The sequence below is a fragment of the Crinia signifera genome, chromosome 19, assembly GCF_055691185.1.
Source record: "Crinia signifera chromosome 19, ASM5569118v1, whole genome shotgun sequence".
Classification (NCBI taxonomy): Eukaryota; Metazoa; Chordata; class Amphibia; order Anura; family Myobatrachidae; genus Crinia; species Crinia signifera.
Window position 1 is genome coordinate 49,043,229 of NC_139226.1, and position 22,246 is coordinate 49,065,474.

A 22,246-nucleotide genomic window follows, 5' to 3' on the forward strand; every position below is an offset into this window, starting at 1 on the left:
GAAAGATATCCAAATTGAGCTGCATGCACAGTTGACGAACAATCTTGATGATCAACTGGCGGGTATGCGCATCATCGTTCGTCGTAGTCACACTGAAAGATATTTTGACCAATTTTGTTCAGGATGGGCGAAATGAACAAAATTGGTCAAAAAAAATTGTACAGTGTGTATGCACCTTAACACTTTCATGCAGTACCTGATACATTGGAAGCAGCCACAAAACATTTAAATGAATCAAAACTGCTTAAATAAAATGGAGACTGGTTCATAATAGCTTCATCCATTGAAAACAACTAACAATATGCAGGAACACAATAACTGAAAGTAGCTTGTCAGTGACAAGTATTCACTGCAGAAGTGAGCCATGGGGGGTTATTCTGGTTGATTCGCAAGGCTGCGAATTTGCACGGAATGGGTGGCTGGTGCCACCTATTCGCAAGGGCGATTCGCACACAGGGGTTTGCGAATGGTTGTTACACAGTAACATCCATTCGCAGGGCAGGCGGAACCTCCCACATCTTTCGATGGTCACCGTTGGTGCACACACCCTGCATAGAACAAAAATATTGGTCCCAGTGCAAACAAAGCCCTACTGCCTAGGAACCAGAATAACCCCCATAATCTCCAAGTATTATGGTAGCATGTACCGTACAGCGAGGATAGAATCCACTGGTCCTTTAGTTCTTTGATAAACAATTGGTTATATATCCTGTGTGCCTACACAATGGGCCTTACTTTTAGCACACGGTCTCACCACCTCCCCTGTTTACTGTACATTACAATTGTTTGCAGGTCTTTGAGCAGTGGGTATAACTGTATGTAATACCCGTAAGGGAACACATTAATAATATACGTTCCCATTTCTAACTACAAAGCCATGCACATTTCTGCCGCACCCTACACATTTAACCTCATCGCTATGTATTCTCCCAATTACACAATAGGCCCATCCCAGGGCCAATTATTGCACACCTCTCCTTAAGCTCCTCTTAAGTATGTATGCATGCCTTCTCTAGCGCACGCTCTGGTGAACTCTCTGCTTCTTTCCATCAGATGTTTGGCCCTGGTGCGAACACTTTAAACTCCTTTTGTGAAAACAAGTTTCCCCCAAAAAGAATGGGCACAGTGCTTGTGACGTGGGAATCTCTCCTTGAGCTCAGGTGAATAGATCGGCCTACTGGTTCTGTCACATAGCCCAAAGAAGTGGTTGGTCCAGGAGCTTGATGAAACAACTCTCAAGTCACCATGGTAATGTAATTATAGATGTTACGTCTTCCACACCTCCCAGCCTGAGCCCCTATCCCCCTTCCGGATCTCCAGGGTGACAAGCTGGAAAGTATAGTATGGCTTCCTGGTACTAACAATGCTCCTGACTTTCTAGCTTGAAGGCTTAAGACCATGGCTGGGGAATAGCTATTTTTCACTTCAGATGGTTCAGCTTGCAAGGAAATAGAGATTACTTATGTGTTACCACTGCAAGCAATACACTAATTACCTCAGCAATATAACAATTCCATCAGCTATTTATGTTTGTGGCCACTCCTACAGTATCTGCCAAAGCATTCAGAGAAATGATCAATCATTTAAAAAGTATTCCTCCATATGCATAAGGCTGGCATGCACGGTAATGAAAGAAGCACCAAGTTTACGGTATAAAAAAAACCTGACCATACAACAATGGCTTACATCAGTCAGGAGATCACTTGTGGCACTTTAGTTTTGTATAACATTGTTGCAACATACCAGCGCAAAAAGAAAACTATTAAAAGTGTAGGATGAAAGCTGGTGCAAAATGCAGGTGTTTTGGCAGAACGGGAATAGCAGGGGTGCATTAAGGGCCTTATTCTGGTACAATCGCAGCGGTCACTCGTTCGCACGGGGACCTATGTTTTGCGTATGCAGCAGCATTTCTGCGCATGTGTATAAGTCTGGTCGCTGAGTGGAGAGGGGCGCTGGGTGCTGGGCTGGTGCGTTAGCATATGTGTACGCCCTGCGTTTCATGGGCGTTCCCATTAAAACGCTGGGCGTACATTAGCTAATGTGGTCGTGACGCACGTGCAGGAGGGCGGACAGCTGACATAGCCGGATATCAGCTGCCGCCCAATTCCTGCATTTCTTCGCTCATATGTAGGGTTGTCTGGGCCACCCTTACAGATGCATGCGCCTTCGCCATCATACGATGGTCAGCGATCATCGAAAGATGGGGGAGATTCCCACTGGCATGCGAATGGATGTTCATATGAAACATCCAGTCCCAAGCCTTGCGAACAAATTCAGTGTGTGAATGGGTGCTGTGGGCTAACCGTTTGCAAGGCGGGGTTTGGGTCATTCGCATGGGTAGGTGCCCGCATCCAAGCGTATGAACCAGAATAAGGCCCTAAGAGTGAAGGTGGCCTGTGTGTAGCCTCTATACAGGCTCGCTCTTGTCTATTGCTATGCCACGCTACTGCGCATGTCCAGATCTCTCGGAAAATAGAGCTGCTGCCATTTTGCCGTTGATGTTTCGTAAATCACCACAAAAATGTCCGCCGTGCCATTTTCCATTCCTGGAGAACTGTACTGCAGAGGTGGGATCCTGTAGCGGTAAGTATTGAAGAACACCGGTGCACAAGGTGTGTTGTGTGGGCCCCTCTGGACCCAGAGGCCCATGTGCACTGTACACCCTGCACTTATTCTAGATATGCCAATTTGGGGTGGCCTCTACACATTAAGGATACCACTCCTCTATTTCATTACAATAACATAATTCAACAAAAGAAATTCTTAGTTTTTGAATCACAAAACAAGTAGGAGTGGTCCACAGGCCCCATACTATGACTCCACCCTACTAGTTTTATATGTCCTCCGAGATACCAAGTAAGGTGTCCCTTATTGCTCTCAATATGGTGATTTGGTTTATGTTTAACTACAGTATCTAGACTCAATTTATATGGGAGAACACTTATTTCATATCTGTAATAAGATCATTCTCAATGTCACCTTACTGTCATGGGTTAGAGAAGATAGAAATCAAGAGAAACATGACTGAGAAAGTGTTCCAGACATGACCGGTGGCACTTCCTAAGCACAGCTGGGTGTGGATTGAAAGGTCTACTACAGTGTCCAGAAATGCACTCGGTCGACACAAGCAAAAGGCCAACATGCGATTTCACATTTTTTGGGGGGTGACAATGTTGACATGGAGCCCCAATTATTTTTATGCATACCCTCGTACGGTGCCTTTACGCCCAGTACACTTTACTGTTCCCGATCTTAGTCCACGTAAAGCATGAAAAAGTCCAAAAAATGAAGAAGAAATTGTGTAAAAACTCAGGTTGACCTTTTCATGTGTAGATCATTGATTGCCATGACAAACTTTTGCTTGTGTTGACCTTTTGTCAATGTCGACCTAGTGGACGTCGAACTATCGACTCTCGACCTAGACACGGTGTGAGAAATTTACTAAGATGGGAGTTCTAGATCACATGGGATGTTGCTATGGGCAACCAATCAGATACTCTATTAGCTTCTAGAAGGTGCTAAATAAAATAGTAGATTCTGATTGGTTGCCCATCGCAACATCCCATGTGAAATAGAACTCCCATATTAGTAAATTTCTCACTGTAGATCTATCAAACGGAACCAGCACAGCTCACGGGGGTGCACTTATGCTTACGGTGTGCACTTGTGCAAAATGTATACACTGCTCAGCTGCATTTGTACACTCCATAAATTACCCGTTACTCCATACATTGGGGCAGATGTATTAAGCCTGAACAAGAGATAAATGCAAGGGTGATAAAGAGAGATAAACCTCCAGCCAATCACCTGCTAACTAACTTTTTTCAAACACAGCCTGTAACATTGCATAGGATATGATTGGCTGGACGTTTATTTATCTCTTTATCACCCTGGCATTTATCTCTTTATGGCTTAATACATCTGCCCCAGACATTGTTAAATAAAATTCTATAGTTTCTGTCTAGTATACCTAAAATATTGAATATTTCCCTGTTTCACCCATATACAGTACTAATGCTGTGTACACACGGGGGCGATAGGGGCTGAAATCGCTGGGAATATGGTCGCTGAGCGACCATATTGCCAGTGATTGGAGTGTGCACCAGCGATAAATCGCCGGGTGCGCGCTCCCGTTTTCAGCCCCTGAATGGTCGCTGGTCGGAGAAACATGCTCGTCCGACCAGCGACATCCCCTGCCTCTTCACCCAGCAGTGTTTAAATTTTCATCTGCGACCATCTCTGGTCGCAGATGAAAACGGGACACGGGGCAATATGATTGCTGAGCAATATATTGCCAGTGATCATATTGCCCCGTGTGTACGCACCTTTAGAATTTCTAGCCATTTCCACATAAGCACCTGCTCCACATTGTCATCAGGCTGAGTAGTCCCTCAGGCCGGACACAGTAGGGTACCTGACAGACAAGTGCAAGTTACTGCCTATATTTACACAAACGCTGTTTACTGTAATGACTAGTTAAAGGCTGGGCTTGCACTATATCATACCTGCTAAGATGTGTGCTGCCTTATTACGTGCAGTACTTAGCCGTGCAATAAAACACCTGGACTAACCGGCCAGCATAGTCCTACAACACCCACAACTGTGCCTATTGAATAAGCAACAGGAATATAACAAATATAAGAAACAATATCTAATTCTGTCAAACAAAATATTTTGGGTACACAAATATAAATGATTGTCTACTATTTCAACATAGCCACTGGGTACACAACAAGCTCTATACAAAATGCAATTTAATCATTGTTCTCATTGAACATTTCTGTACAGTGTATATGTAACCACACGTGTTGGGTTTAAACAAACCAAAAAGAAAAACTCTGTTGTGGGGATTAAAAGCAGCAACGATCATTGAACACTCAGTCAGTAAGTGACAATCAGTCAGTAAGTGGCAATCAGTCAGTAAGTGGCCATTTACCCCTTAACCAATTAAGTATTGTGTTACAAGAACAGCAAAGAGTAAAAAATAGTTAAATGTAAATTCACCTCTGCCCTTTCATTGTGAAAAAGGTTTCTGGGATTATCAAGCACACAGGCTACACTGCATGTAAAGATCATTCTTACACATTACATACAAGATAAACTAGAAAAGCTCTCGGCTGGAGTGATAAACTGAAGAACTTTGCTGAATGCACTCTTCTGAAAAGGATATTATGCAAACAGTACCTTTACTGAAAAGAAACTGGCTGCTGTCTTCCTGAGGCTGCAATGTAATCCAGAATAATAAGGATATATTCCTCCTAATCAGTTCCACAGTGAATATTCCTCGCAGCCGATGTGCATCAGCCACTGTCACTGCATTTCGGGAAGTGAAGTGGGAGTGCAAAGGTCCCTGATGTCACAGAGCTAGGAGGGGCCCTGTGTACAGTGCTGCTGTAACCTCAGAGACAAACACAGGGCCTGGGAGACAGAGGGCTGGGCTGGAATTCCTGCCTCACCTATTGTCACACAGGTGTAAAAAGTTCTCTCCCTCTGTAGGCAGTAACTTCAGGGAGACTTTCTACACACACTTCATTTTATTTCATGTCAGTATTTTAATAGAGAACAGAGGGTGCAGGACTGTTTCTTGCATACTGTATATAATATGTAATGATTTGAAGTGCAGTGGATCATATTAAATGTTATTTGCCTTATTGGCAGAGGTGTAACTAGTGTAAGGCAGCCCCCACTGCCGCTTGGGGGAGCGAGCAGCAGCGCGGTCTGTGTGGGCACCGGCACCCGCCCGGCACACTGACATGCTGCTGCCTGACGCTGCCCACTGGCTGATTACCGGAGGACAGTCAGCTGCAGCGCGGGTGCCGCATGGACATGACAGACTGATCCCCACACCTGATTCACTTGCTTGTACAAAGAGCCGGCTTTTGGCTACTGTGTACAGGATGGGCGGATGGACGGGGACGGCCTGGGACAGATGCCACGGAGCCAGGGGGAGGGGATCGTTGGCGGCACATTTGAGGGATTAAGGGGGGGGGGGCGCACTTCCGTCATTTCCGGGAAAGGGTGTGTGTGTGTGTGTGTGTGTGTGTGTGCATTTTATAGTTGTGCCACTGTTAACTGGGTCTATTTCAAGGGTATCTGCTGAACCAATTCAGATGTTACATACTGTCCCCATGTTTGTTGCCTGCTCTTGGTCACATTCTCAGACCCGGTGGATTTTCCACACCACCAGTGATGTCATATTGCTGCAGTAATGACATCATACCTGATTCCCGGCCACTAGGTCACCACCACCCCAAGACATTGCACTGTGAAGGGATCATCGTGCAGGAATAATACAGACAGCAGTACTTTATAAGATAGATACAGTAGCAAATTATGGAATGGAGACAATGGTCTCGATTCAGCGGCGCAGGCAGATGCATCTGAGAGTTCAGATGCAGCGGAACTGAGAAAATATGCTAATGAATCGGCCTTTTTGTGTAGAGAGATCCCCATCGCCCCACATCTGCCACTTACATAGGACAGTGGGAACATTGCTTGTGCAACGGATCAATTTAATCATTCAGGTTATATTGCTTCTTGCAGATTGGAAGTAAATTCAACAAATAGGGACGCATGTAGAAGTGACTGCAAGTGGGGCCCAATTCAGACCTGACCGCAAAACCACAATTCGCACTGCTAGCGTTCAGTTTAGACGCCGCCCCATTAGAGTGAAATCCCGCCTTGTGAATGAATGTGCTCGCTGTGCGAATGGAGGTGTACGGCTACACATCCAATCGAATATGTCCAGAACCCACCGTAACAGGCTCATCAGCTAATGATTGTTACACTGGCCATCGCGGGCTCAGAAATCATTGCAGGATGGCCTTGTGCATGTGTTCTATGGGTCCATAATCATCCGCTGTGCGAAGTCGCAGTTGTGCGACCAGGTCTGAATCGGGTCCGTAATGCGGTTATTTACCCTTGTTCAGAGTTGCACAGGTGTATGCTCCAGGCTGTCCTCACCCACATGCTTGGTTTAATAATCATTATTAGTGCACGTTTGCACATTCACTGTCCCTGGCAGAGGCAGAACTCTGGGAAGCAATGAAGTCATCTGCCGCCGGGCTCCTGCTCCCAAGGGGGCACCTCTCCTCCCCTGGAAGTTTAAATCAGTTATAGAAAAGCCAACGATATTGCTTCTGTGGCTGAGTTCTGAAATATATATGTGTTATCTATCTATCTATCTATCTGAACAGAAATATATATTTTATATAAGGTTATATAGGGTTGTATGTGTGTGTGTGGGGGCACCAATATATATCTTGCCTCCAGGCAACTAGAAAGAACTTACGCCACTGGTCCCTGGTGTTACAAATCCATCTCAAACACACAGATGTAGCACCTCTCAGCCAACTCACAGGCACGCGCGTCCCATTCACACGGCGGCTGGTGGCGGAATCCCTGCCCGTTTCTTAAGGGAGATGGGCAGGGATGGGGGGGAGGGGGTGCGGGCAGCGGAGGGCGGGCTTCATCAGAACGGGTGATGCAAGCATCTCGTGTGCGAGCGCACCCTCTTCTGGTGGATGCTGAGCAGTGGCAATTGGCGAAAGAATTGCCAGGGGCAGCTCCATCTGTACACATCTGCACAACTAGGTATACCAGCAATCACTCTTCATGGTGTGTATTGGCTGACACATTAGTTCAAGTACTATTTACATCAGTATTTACATTACTACAGGTATAACTTTAACATAGCATTACATTATGAACTGCTCCACCTTCATCATTTATAATGGTGTTGGTCTAAAGGAAGGATAAAATGAACAGGTCAGGGTGGCAGCTGCCAAGCTGAGCTGCCAGCATTGCACTTGCCTGTGCAGCCACTGACTGGCACTACGCGCTGCTGCTCAGCTTTCTGTCAACTGCTATTTCTCAGTCCATTACCATATCGGGTTTCCTTAATCGTATTTCAATTAAAGGGCAAGTAGCAGGCACATTACATTGGCATTACTTCCATTTAGTTGCTATGGGTAACAGCAAACATTGTTATATGAGCTTGCATTTATCCCATTCAGCAGGTAAGGGCAATACCCCAAATGACATGCAGCAATATTTGGTCTGTGTTTTAGCCAACAGCGTAATGAAACAATGTCATCTAATTCAACAAGTGGCTGTAATAGAAAGTACTGTAATCATAAGCACACAGCCGCCTCTGCTGCGCTCTTGTAGGGCTGCCACAGCAACACAGTAGTAGTAATGATCTCTCACTACCACCAGCCCTTACATAGCGCCCTCTTACTACCACCAGCCCTTACACATCGCCCTGTCACTACCATCAGCACTTACACATCACCCTCTCACTACCACCAGCCCTTACACATCGCCCTGTCACTACCACCAGCCCTTACACATCGCCCTGTCACTACCACCAGCCCTTACACATCGCCCTGTCACTACCATCAGCACTTACACATCACCCTCTCACTACCACCAGCCCTTACACATCGCCCTGTCACTACCACCAGCCCTTACATATCACCCTCTCACTAACACCAGCCCTTACACATCGCCCTGTCACTACCACCAGCCCTTACACATCGCCCTCTCACTACCACCAGCCCTTACGCATCGCCCCCTGTCACTACCATCAGCACTTACACATCACCCTGTCACTACCACCAGCCCTTACACATCACCCTGTCACTACCACCAGCCCTTACACATCGCCCTGTCACTACCACCAGCCCTTACACATCACCCTCTCACTACCACCAGCCCTTACACATCGCCCTCTCATTACCACCAGCCCTTACACATCGCCCTCTCACTACCACCAGCCCTTACACATCGCCCTCTCACTACCACCAGCCCTTACACATCACCCTCTCATTACCACCAGCCCTTACACATCGCCCTCTCACTACCACCAGCCCTTACACATCACCCTCTCACTACCACCAGCCCTTACACATCACCCTCTCACTACCACCAGCCCTTACACATCACCCTCTCACTACCACCAGCCCTTACACATCACCCTCTCATTACCACCAGCCCTTACACATCGCCCTCTCACTACCACCAGCCCTTACACATTGCCCTCTCACTGCCACCAGCCCTTACACATCGCCCTCTCACTACCACCAGCCCTTACACATCGCCCTCTTACTACCACCAGCCCTTGCGCATCGCCCTCTCAATACCACCAGCCCTTACACATCGCCCTCTCACTACCACCAGCCCTTACACATCGCCCTCTCACTAACACCAGCCCTTACGCATCACCCTCTCACTACCACCAGCCCTTACACATCGCCCTCTTACTACCACCAGCCCTTGCGCATCACCCTCTCAATACCACCAGCCCTTACGCATCACCCTCTCACTACCACCAGCCCTTACACATCGCCCTCTCACTACCACCAGTCTTTACACATCGCCCTCTCACTACCACCAGCCCTTACGCATCACCCTCTCACTACCACCAGCCCTTACACATCACCCTCTCACTACCACCAGCCCTTACACATCGCCCTCTCACTACCACCAGCCCTTACACATCACCCTCTCATTACCACCAGCCCTTACACATCGCCCTCTCACTACCACCAGCCCTTACACATCACCCTCTCACTACCACCAGCCCTTACACATCACCCTCTCACTACCACCAGCCCTTACACATCACCCTCTCACTACCACCAGCCCTTACACATCACCCTCTCATTACCACCAGTCCTTACACATCGCCCTCTCACTACCACCAGCCCTTACACATTGCCCTCTCACTGCCACCAGCCCTTACACATCGCCCTCTCACTACCACCAGCCCTTACACATCGCCCTCTTACTACCACCAGCCCTTGCGCATCGCCCTCTCAATACCACCAGCCCTTACACATCGCCCTCTCACTACCACCAGCCCTTACACATCGCCCTCTCACTAACACCAGCCCTTATGCATCACCCTCTCACTACCACCAGCCCTTACACATCGCCCTCTTACTACCACCAGCCCTTGCGCATCACCCTCTCAATACCACCAGCCCTTACGCATCACCCTCTCACTACCACCAGCCCTTACACATCGCCCTCTCACTACCACCAGTCTTTACACATCGCCCTCTCACTACCACCAGCCCTTACGCATCACCCTCTCACTACCACCAGCCCTTACACATCACCCTCTCACTACCACCAGCCCTTACACATCGCCCTCTCACTACCACCAGCCCTTACACATCGCCCTCTCACTACCACCAGCCATTACACATCGCCCTCTCACTACCACCAGCCATTACACATCGCCCTCTCACTACCACCAGCCCTTACACATCACCCTCTCACTACCACCAGCCCTTACGCATCACCCTCTCACTACCACCAGCCCTTACACATCGCCCTCTCACTACCACCAGCCCTTACACATCGCCCTCTGCCACTAGCTCTACGCATTGGGCCTTATTCAAATTAATTCGCTCCCCTGTGTGTTTGCGCAGGGGAGCAATGTTTTGTGAGTGCGCATAGTCAGTTATGCGCATGTGGAGCCGCTGTGTGTGAGTGGCCACGGCAAATAGATTATTCGCTGGCGCTTGCACACTGATGTGTGCAAGCGGGGGGGGGAGGGGGGGCATGGGTTTGGTGGGTCGGGGGCAGACAACTGACATCAGCGGGTGTCAGCTACCCGCCCGCTTCCCGTACAGGCACCCACAGATATAAGACACCAAAGAGGTGTCTTACATTTGCGTGCGCTTGAAAAATCATTCAATGGTACGCGGCCATCGAATGATTCTGTGCCCGCATGCAAGGCTGCGAGTGGATGTGTACCATCCATTCGCATGCCTGCAGGTAATAGCGCTGAATGAGGGGGGCGGGCAGCTGTGCATGCGGTGGACGGCGATTGTGGACTCGCAAGCCTGCGAAACTCACAGACTTGTGAGTCAACCTGAATAAGGGCCATTGTACTGTGTAAAGCATTGCCGTAGCTAGTAAGAATGTCACTCTGCCAAAGGGCACAATAAAGTCCTGAGTTGCTCAGGCTCAGCCATTCTTTTATCTTTTGTAGCAGCACGCGCTAATGAGCTTCAATGAGTAGAGATGTGGTTAGTCTGACGATGTGTAATGGGGCCTACACACGGGGAGATTTGCTAGATCGCTCAGCACACAGCGATGTGTGGCGAGTGATGTCAGGGCCAGTGTTCCCCGGTGAGAACACTGACCCTGATCGGCGATTATGTAGATTTATCTAGCATTCTGTATATTAATCGCCCGACGATCATGACGCACGGGGCCACGCATCACTATCGCTATGGCCCCTACACACTGCGTGATGTAGGGGCAAGTGATCTAGTTAGATTGCTTAGAAAATGTCCTGAAATCGCCCCGTGTGTAGGCGCCATTAGAATCTGCCTACTGTATGAAGGTTTTCAACTTCATAATCATGTGATATTATCACTGGATTTGTTTTCCCCGGCTTAGGCAACAAAAAAGATGCATCTAGTCGGTAGTAACGGTGCATTCAGCCCAAACCTTCTCTTGCTATTATAAATGATTCTCAGTACAATGAATGCCAGTTACAGTAAGTACTATATTGTGAGCATGTCATAGAGGGGGCTGCAGATGTGCAAGTAGACAACACTTTACCCAGACTTTGCAGCTCTGCAATCCTGCACACAATGAATAATAGACCACGGGCCTGATTCAGAGTTGTTCGCTGATGTGATGTGGAGTTGTGTATGGATGTGCAACAGGATAGCGATATTGTTGCAATTCACTCACAGACTTGTACAGGGCGGGTTTTCGGTCTGTCCGGGTGGCGGCTAACTACTCGCAATCATCTACAACTTTGCAGATGCACGATCAGCTCTGAATCAGGCCCTATGTACAGTGAGACTGTAAACCCATCCCAGCAAGGATGTCAGAGGAAGGCTCAGTGAGGCATGGAAAGGAGATTCAAATCAGAGGGAGTTCTCCTGTAATCACCATCATGAGATGGAAATGACAGAACACGGATGACAGCGCCAGTTGTAACATCATTCTGAACACCTGTTGCCAGTCATAGGGTATTTCACACAATAATAAATATGCCACTACATTTCTTATTATCAGGCCGTGTGCCAGTGCATACCTCCCAACCGTCCCGTTTTACGCGAGAATGTCCCCAGTTGGGAGTCCCCTGTTCCCTGTGAATGCGCACAGCATCTATTCTTGCAGCCTGATGGGCTGGGGACATAGCCAGCAGCTCCCCGAGCTGCTAGCCATGCCCCCACAGCGGCAAAAATGGGATGTGGCCTTACATTAATAGGCCACACCCCTTATCACTAGGCCACACACCCCAAATTTGGTCACGCAATGCATCCCTCCTCCCTTAGGCTGAATGTTGAATGCTAAACATCCATTCGCAGCCGTGCAGGGGAACTCGGTGAGCGAGGAGGGGGTGGCCGATTGTGCGCATCGGATCAGACCCTAGAGATTGAACCTTGTGCAGGTTCAATCTATTGGATCGGCAGCACATTGCGGGTGCTTTTTACCCAAACCTTAGGTGTGTGCCATCGGTGTAGCATCACCGGCACATACCTATGTCCAGGGGCGGGCAGTAGCGGGGTCAGGGCTGCACTGAGCACCTGGGGGTGACTGTGCAGCAGCGGGGCGGGCAGTGTCTGGGAAGCATAACTTTTTTTAAAAACACAGGCCGGCTGTTGATTGGCTGAGAGTGTTAAAGAGCAACTTACTCCACACCTCTATATCCAAAGGGAAAGGGAATTGGGGAGTTGCCTATGCACAGTCTGCACTGAATAAAATGCCTTAAATCAGAAGATGATGTACAGTATAAATAACAAATATATCACAAACCCACAATGTTGTTACATGTATGCTACGGTCGTATCAACTTGGAGAGAGAGGAAAAAAATGAATGATGCACGTAGAGCCTGAAATATTTACCTCCTTTGGTGAGTGTTTTTGCCATCTCTGTACATTAGTGTGCAAAAGTGTGTGTAGCATGCTTGCCTACTTTTGAAATCTGGTTTCAGGGAGATTATGGTCGGTAGTAGAATTTTGCACAGTGCCCCATTGAGGGGGCGTGTCATGCTCCACCCAAAGGGCGTGTCTAGTTCCATATATGGAGAGATTGTGAAAAGAGGTTGTGAACGTGGCACCTAGAAGCGTGGGTGTGTACTGCTACATCTAAGAGGAATCTTTTAAAATGACTTATATCCAAATGTAGATGAGCCCAAGAGCAGTTAGTAAGAGCTACTATACTTGGTAAAGTGCTGGGAAATGGTGCTGATGATTCAATGTAAATGTATATATATCTCATTCCTTTTTTCCTCAAAAATGTAACAGTGTAATGTGGGCTAGGTGACATGAGGGAGATTGCTAGACTAATGAGGGAGAGAGGGAGATTGATGCTATTTCAGGGAGTCTCCTTCAGAATGCTGGACTGTAGGCAACTATGGTGTGTAGTGTGCATGTGTCTGTACAGATGTGCAACATCGCTCAGGAGACAAATAACAGGGTTACACCACACGTTATGTTGTTGTTTAATATAACACATTTCTGTGTGGCACGAACAGATTAGTAAGTGTTATGCACAACAGAACAGCAAGTGGAAAAACATATACAATACAGAAATCTGGATATAATAAATACAGCTTTTGCATCTGTTAAAGATAGAAGAATCTAAGCAAATATTAATCAGAGGGCTAAATAAGTGCAGATACTGTACCAGGTTACAAATACGAAACCACAGTATAACTATAGCCGTTAGTTATACTGTTCAACTGATAGAGGAGATTAAAAGCTTGGCTTTGGCGTGGACTGTAATAAAAGTCTCCGTCTGTTCAAGGTTGCTGACACAGCCGAGAACTGATCGCTCATCTTCACACCTGCGATATATGTGGTTTCGGCTGTGAATGATTGCTTTCACAACATTTACAGGAATCTCAATGTCCTGCATGACTACCCAATTGCAATATTCACAAGTACGGCTTATTGTTTTCTTGTCTGCAGGCATTTACTATATCTGTCTATTGTCAAAAATAAAAAAATCTTCAAGAAAATGATCATTTATTGTTCACATTACAAAATACTGAGGGCGGGATGTTCTAAAGCAGAAATGCGGTAAAAACCATATTATCGGGTTTTTACTGCATTTCTGTATGCTCTATTGCCCCCCTGCAGTGTCAGCGCTGCGGAGGGACTCGCCAGCAAAAGCTGGCGATTCGCTGCAGAAGCCTATGGGCTTCTTACCGCAGCGCCATGTGAGGGATCCGTCACAGCATGCCCCGCGGCCAGACCCGCATCGCAAAGGACAGCTCTTATCGCAAGAGCTGTCCCTTGTGTTCGTAATCTCATATGTTAGAGCATTTGCGATTATTAAGAATGCGGTACCCAGCGGAAGGGGGGCGATATAGGGCAGCGGATGTTATAGCAACCCGCCCTGACCCTGTCATTCTTCAATTACCCAGGGCATCTGAAAGAACCAATATTACACAGGGCATCAGAGAGAACCATTATTACACATGGGCTCAGAGAGAACCATTATTACACAGGGCATCAGAGAGAACCATTATTACACAGGGCATCAGAGAGAACCATTATTACACAGGGCATCAGAGAGAACCAATATTACACAGGGCATCTGAAAGAACCAATAATACACAGGGCATCAGAGAGAACCATTATTACACATGGGCTCAGAAAGAACCAATATTACACAGAGCATCAGAAAGAACCATTATAGAATAGAAAGACCATTTTTGTTGGTCAGACAAGCATCCAACTCTTATGCTGGGTACACACCAGGACGACTAGGGCCCGATCCCCTCAATCTAGATCCAATTCCGACCAATTGGATGTAGATTGTGTGGTGATTGGGCCCTTTTCTGTCCTGGTGTGGACCGATACCGATCCGATGCGCGGTCCCGCGGGTCGGTCGTTATTCAGATCCTACCTGATGCAGGTAAGTTCTGAATAACGACCATACTGCCGGGTGCGGGTCGCCATTGGATCGGACCACTGAGAAACACTGACGACCCGCTCACAATGTGCATCGTGAGCGGGTCGTCGTGGTGTGTACCCTACATAAGTGCGTAGCATATAGGCCTACTGCATGGGCCTAATTCAGAGACGTATGCAAAACCGCTGTTTGCGTACATAGATCTGCGCAGATGGCGTGCTTATGTGCAGCTTGCTTTACCCTGGACATCGCTGACATTTGGGGGTACAGCGGGGATGCCTTCTACCATATTAGAGTATTATCGCACAGCTGCTACGTTGCTGTGTGATTTGTGTACAATCCTAATCTCTGAAAATTTCCAACAGAGTTTTCTCACAAGAGTGGGACAACCTTATAGATCCCCCCGGTCATTCTTTACTGTTTGACTTGATAATGCATCTGGCACGGTCACACAGCAGTGGGAGAGGCACAGTGAAGAAGGGTTGGGATCATTTGGTCTACAGCATGATGGTCGACAGTCATTAGGTTGACACCATTAGGTCGATATGGGAAAAGGTCAACATGGTTCTAGGTTGAAAGGTCATTTGTTTGACAGGTTATTAGCTCGACAGTGTCTAAGTCGACAGTCAAAATTATCGACATGGGGTTTTTCACTGTTTTCTTTGACCCGAATGTCAACACAGTCAACATGGACACAGTTTGAAGTGCACCTCTGCACTTGCTACGCTCGACACACTATTTTATTCTCCCACCACGCCCCAGTGGATGCTAGGGCATGAAATACTGCCTGTCGGCACATGTCGGCTCAAAAAACAGTAAAATAAACCCCATGTTGACCTTTTGACAGTCAACCTAGACACTGTCGAACTAATAACCTTTCGACCTTTTTCCCATATCGACCTTCATGCTGTAGACCAAATGACCGCATCCCGTGAAGAGATGGGTCATTGGGTTGACCAAATTAGGCAACTTCCTGGGGTACCATGATCTGGGCAAGTCTGCCTGTCACAAAATGAAGGATGTCTATGAGGCAGACATCCTTGTTGCATTGAATGTAAGTAGCGTCTGTGCAACTTCTAAGACTCCATCTACAACTCTCACTTGAGCGTTTGGAAAGTGGGCATTAGTGGCAGTGTTGGGTTGGGGGGGGGGTGCAGTTTTGCCTAGGGTGCTAAAAAGCCTTATAGTGTGTACATACGGGGACAATCTCCCTGGGGTGCCGGATGGGGTCCCGACAGTCGGGATCTCGACAGTCATTTACCCCACAGTCATAACCCCGACACTCGGGTTCCCGATGGCCACGACCCCCATAGAGGGAGAATAGCATAGGTGGCGAGCATAGCAAACCACCCTGCCTGCAAGGGGCGTTGTTGCGCTCGCCATGCTGTCTGAGTCCGGCCAGTCGGGATCCCGACATCGGGCTAATGACTGTCGGGATCCCGTCCCTGCGATTCTGACTAGATAAGCAGAATTGCATCGGTATTGCACGCAGATCGCAAGGGTTTTAACCCTTGCGATCCCGATGCACACTCCCGTATCACACGGCAGAAAGTCTTGGCTGCCGTGACTATATAGTGCAGATCTGCACTATACAGTCAAAATTGTATGCACATCGCATGCATGCCGTGCTATGCGAACGCGTCGGGGGCCGCATCGCATGACACTTGGCACTGTGTGTACACACCACTACACAGGCCCTGTGTACACACATGTACAATAATATTAATGCTTAAGCACTTTTCCTGCTCTGGAATGCTGCAAAAGGATTACAAAACCTGCTAAAATGCTATCAGCCATCGCTTACTCAGCTGGATAAAGAAAATAAATAGGAAAAAAAACAAAAAACAACAGGCATTGGCTATAAAACCACTTTGCTTATGCAAGAAGATTTCATTTCTGTGGTTTTATATTGTACAGGTTTGCAGTTTACCTTTGGTATGCTTTCAGTCAAACTATTCAAAAACACTTTTAGAAAACTGCTTTAGACATGAAAATATTCTGGAATTGTCCTTATTTATAAAGGAAATCAGATCTACTAAGTCCAATTTCATATAAAAAATGTCTTCATTAATCATATACAGATGGAGCGCCTCTCAGCCAGCGCTGGGAATCGCCAGATTCCCTTAGCTGGCGTTTGCCAGCGGAGAGGCACTCCACCTGACGGGGACGCGTGAGCGCATCCTTGTCACTCAGTGGCGGGGAGCAGAATCCCTGGCTGTCTCCGCTTCAGGGAGGTGGGCAGGGTTACAGGGGAGTGCGGGGGCTGCAGGCAGTGACAGAGGAGTGGCAGGGAGGCGGAGGAGGGCTCCGTCGGAATGGGGAGCGCACGTGTCCCCTTCCGGCTCCTGGCGGCGGTTAGTGGTTCGATCCGACGGGAGCGGCTCCATCTGTATTTGGACAAATACTAATGTAGTCATTCCAAGACTCATCCTGGATTTGGTAGGATAGGGGGCGCTACCCTGTGGCTTAAGGGGAAGCAGAAGGCTTGTGGTCCATGTAGTCATACTTTCATCCATTTGGCATATCTAAAACTTAATGAGCACAAAAACACTACTTGGATTGTTCTAAAATGTAATGGATACGATGAGGGCCCAAAGAAAACTATAGTGATAATTGTGGGTGTATTGGGTAGCAAAGAAAATGTTTTTTTTTTCAGGGCCCTGCAAACAGATAGCCGCCGCTCTGCCAGAGGGGTCCCGCCCTGTGCAAGCTTGCAAATGGGCTGCGAAAATATTGCTCAGGGAGAGGGCAGCCAACTCTGTTAGGCAGGGGTGGCGGGGCCATCGCCGGGAGAAAAAAAGAGCCGGTTTGGGGGTGGAGCAACGGATGGGTTGTCCTGTTGGGGGGCGTGCCTAGGGTAATCGCGTCATTTTACCCGCGGACATCCCCGCAAAGGGGTGGTTCGTGGTAGATGCAGTGTTATGCCGGGAGGGGGACCCGATTTCCGGGACCCTCCCGGCCATTCCGGGAGGGTAGGCAACCCTGGAATAGCTGCATGTCCATACGCAAACACTCAACATCAAATCATTACTCTAGTGTGTGCAGTCTGTGCGTAGCCCAGGACCTACTCAGCGGCTGCTACAGACAGAGGCTGTTCGGGGCCAGAGATGACGTCAGAGGCCCTCCCTGAAAATGCCTGGCCATGCCTTCATTTTCCCTGACACTCCCAGTAAATGGCCGGGTACCACCCCCAAACAGTCAATCGACTTGTGTATGGGCAGTGAATAAAACAATAAATGTTATCGATGAAAGGCTCCGCTTTCGATAATCGGACGGCCTGCGAATTCACAGGCATCCAACGAAACTTTTGGCCTAAGGGTGCCGTGACAGAAAATGCTTATACACTAAGGTACTTGGCAAACAAACTGGTGGAGTCAGCTGGGGTTTCTACTGTAAGTACTGTAGATGCACCCAAATTATATCCTGTCTCTCCCAACAGTATAACGATAGGTAGCATAACTTTCCATTACTGATCCCTACACTTGCAGGCAATCCCTACTATAGCCTATTACACAGTGGACCTTATACAGGCATTTCTGCGCATGTGCATGTTACGTGCGGCCACAGTGTGTTCGTCTTGTGGGCGTGGGGCGGAGAGGGGCGTGGGGTGATGGGCAATTTTCCCTCTAATTTTACGAAGGCTGTGTGCGGCTAAAGATTTTGGCTGTGCAACTTTGGAATGAAATTTACATTTTTGTGCGTCACTTATATATAACTGGAAAATGACGTTCAGCATTTGTGTTAACTTTACTTCAAAATTATATTAAACATTTAAACATTCAAAACACAGCACACAATGTAGTTAATGGGTGAAACACACATTAATTGAGTCCACAACTGCAAAAAGTGACCACTGCTGCTTTGTGCGCTCAGTTGTAATGTCTGTGCGCACGCTCGTCGAGGTGTGTGCGCGCGCACGTGCGCACACCTTAGAGGGAACACTGGTGATGGGCTGCCTCATTACCATATGGGAATGCCCAAAATTTCATGGGCGTTCCCTTGAGAGCGCTAGCTTTTCTCATGCTAATGAGGCATGACGGACAGGCTACTTCCCCCTAAGCCTACTTCCCCCTAAGCAGACACACACCTGTAAGGATGCTCGGAGGCAACCCTACATATTCGTGAGCCTTCCCCATCATTCGAGGGTCAGAGACCCTCGAATGATGGGGGCGAATCCCACCAGGCGGCGAATGGATGTTACTTTGTAACATCCATTTGCATGCCCTGCGAGTGAATTTGCCTTGAGAATGGGTGGCGGCCCAGGCCACTACACCAGGCAGAGTTTTGTGGACTCGCAAGGCTGCAAATTCGTAGCCTTGGGAATCAACCAGAATCACCCCCAGTGTCTCCAAAGAGTTCTTACGTAGAGAAACTTTAATACTGGACTGTAAAAACTGTGCCTCACTATATTAGCAGTGCACAGAGATGGTCAGTAGCTGTTTTTATCTAAATCCTAAAATTCCAAATGCAGTAGTATACAAAGAGGTTTAACGTAACCTATGCCACTCCTTAATTCACACCCTGCAGATCACGCAAGGCTTCGAACTGTGCTTGCAGGTGGGAGGAGACTACAACAGTAAAAAGTTTTTCTCACTTCCAAAAAAGGGCAGAAATTGCTCAGCAGAAGCTCACCACCCTTTGGCGGGATGCCAGGAACTGGAGGTTCCGTCAGCCAGGTAGGGTGTGTGCTGTGTGTGAAGTGAACTGAAATACTTGGACAATGACAGAAAGACAATCTAAAGGGGTGGGGCAGGATGCCAGGTAATACCTCATACACAACCTGGCTGCAATTCATTAGGAACAGAAGAGTAACACATCTTGCAGATTCATTAAATAAATTGAAGGGTTAAGTTATAATACGGTTTATGATAATGGTTAAATTAAGTAATGAACATGTCTATTTAAGTCAAGATTGCAAGAATATAGTCACCAGTGAAGTTCCACTGCACACTGAAGTTAGACCAGTGGTCGCCTAATACATTACTTGGGGGCACACTGGGCATACCCCTAAACTTGGGAAGGGCACCACGCTACTCTTGAGTACTGAGCTAAATTGATATACAGTATTTATCAAAGGCGGAGAAGCGAATATGGAATAACAATTCAGCAGGCTTTTTGAATAGCATTACAAGCTGTTATCAATAGCAGGAAGGAGTTGGGGGCTGCAAGTGAAGGACCTGAGGGCCGTATGTGGCCCCAGAGCATTATTAATCTAGATCCTGCTTTTAGTGACAGTATTCTTCAAACCTCGTATGTGTTTGCTTTAAGCGTCATGGTTACGGGCTTAGCCACCTGCTGAGAAACTGCTATGAACGGCCTACGCACATTCTGATTCAGAACCGATAATACAGAGATCGCAACATAAGCAAAAATGTACAATACATTTTTAGCCTGTAATTTCAGTGATGGGGAACAAACCCGTAAAGTCATATGCCACTACTGAATTCACAATACAGAACGTCAATTCTACACCGGCATCATGGTCACCTACACCACCCTACCATCCGGGTACTAGATCACTCTATCTGATTCTGGCTATAAGCTGTGAAGGGTGGATATGTGACAAGCAGGTTTCGTGACAAGCAGTTGTGTACTGTAATGCAGACACATGCATGGGGCAGTCTCCTGTAATGGCCAATGAACAATAACACTTTAATTTACATCTGCTGACTTCTCTCCATCACAGTTCTCACGTTGCAATTAATGAAATGAACAAGGTAGAACATCTCTGTCCCCATCCAGCAAATTTCTAAGATGACTGTTTCAATTAGGAAGTGTCAGTAAGTAGTTAACATGTGACTCACATCAGTAAAGTAGGCGTCTGGCCTCACAGACACTGAAGCTAACATTCACTGAGCTGCCTCTCTTGCTGGAGGCTATCTCCTCTCTGAAGGAAACCACTAGCTGTCGGTTTATCGGATACCCAATGTTTCTGCCGCCAGCGGCATTTTCAGCCGTTTTGGCCCCTCCCTCCACTAGGTATTGCATGTGGTACCTCGCATGAGATACCCCCGCCAACTTACGCGGTTGCTCCCGGATGGCTGGATCACAAACGATACATTGTATGCTGTCCTTTTGCATACAATGTATCATATACAATCCTAGCAAGGGCTACTGGTGGCGACAAATGTTCATGGCAGTCCGTGCTCGGGAACGCAATCACAGGATAAAGGACCTGCAATGTGTCACTTTTCATGCGATCCATCGCAGCAATGCGGAATCACATGGATGGCGGCCTTAACAGTGAAGAACTCTCTGTAAGGACTTGGGACCCAGAATCACACATATGCATGGCCCACTAGGCCTCGTCATCCTTCAGTCCTTCAGGACTAAAATTATAGTGTTACACATGGAGCCCCTCTCTTTCATTGCCGGCGCTCGCCTGAACATCCCCACTGTCGAAGAGGGACTCCATCAGACTGGAACAAACGTCCCAGTCACTCAATGGCTGGGCGGTGTGACCCTGCCCGTCTCCGCTCCGTTCTCAGGGCTGGCGGGGCCTGGCAGCTGGCTGGCAATAGAATCGCCAGCCCCTGCAAGCATGACCCTGGCTCCATCTGTAATTTGTATAGCTCTGGTGCATTTCCCTTAGAGAAATGGAGCAGGTGGCTGCATGTGGAAAGCAAAGACCCTGGTAGTGTTAATATGGCACCCGCCATATTAATTTGTTTCAGATCTTCTCTCCGAGCAAGCTACTGTAGATGGTGTGGGCTTGCTTGAGTCATGGGATTGTGTACACCGCATACGTTTTGCAATTATAGACACGATACATTCTAAGAAACAAAATGGGTTTACCTTTTACCTACAATAAACGTGACAAAAATCCATATCTATTGTATTTAATTACAACGTGGTATGTGTGGTAAACTATACAACATGCAAAACAAGATACTCAAATCATTATATGGCAATGCTAAATGCTGTGCAATCATCAAATAATTATGGAAGTTAAAAAATATTTTCTTATGACATGCAAATTAGGGGCCTTATTCTGGTTGCGGCGGCCAAACGTACGTACGTTCCGTATCAGCGTACGTTTACCGTACACGGATGTTGAGCGAAAGTCCACTCACAAAACATCCGCATACGGACGGCCACAAACACCGACAAAGGGGCGTGGCATACACTTGAGCGTACGCCACCGTACACGGACGGATCACCGCTTATACACCGACAACTGGTGTACAACAGAGCGTACGCCACCGTTTACGGACGGGACTCTTCCGTTTTCACACCGACATCTTATGGCTATCTGAGCGTTCGCCCCCTTGTACGGACGGGTCTCGCCTGTTTTCAATGGAAAACTCAGCGTATGTCACCGATCGTGAGAGTTAGCGTATGTCCGTG

General features: G+C 47.6%; 1 protein-coding gene across 8 annotated transcripts in view; it reads right to left on the reverse strand.

Annotated features, from left to right (window-relative positions):
• LOC146042515 (myosin-10-like) overlaps positions 1-22,246 on the reverse strand; it is a 191,511-nt gene that overhangs the window by 111,809 nt on the left and 57,456 nt on the right. Inside the window, exon 1 of one of the 8 annotated variants that reach the window (XM_083162555.1) lies at positions 5,185-5,336. The exons of the other annotated variants lie outside the window; for them this stretch is intronic. The gene's annotated coding sequence lies outside the window, so the exon portion shown is untranslated. Of the gene's footprint in view, positions 1-5,184; positions 5,337-22,246 lie in introns of those variants that run through there. 8 annotated transcript variants of the gene reach the window in all.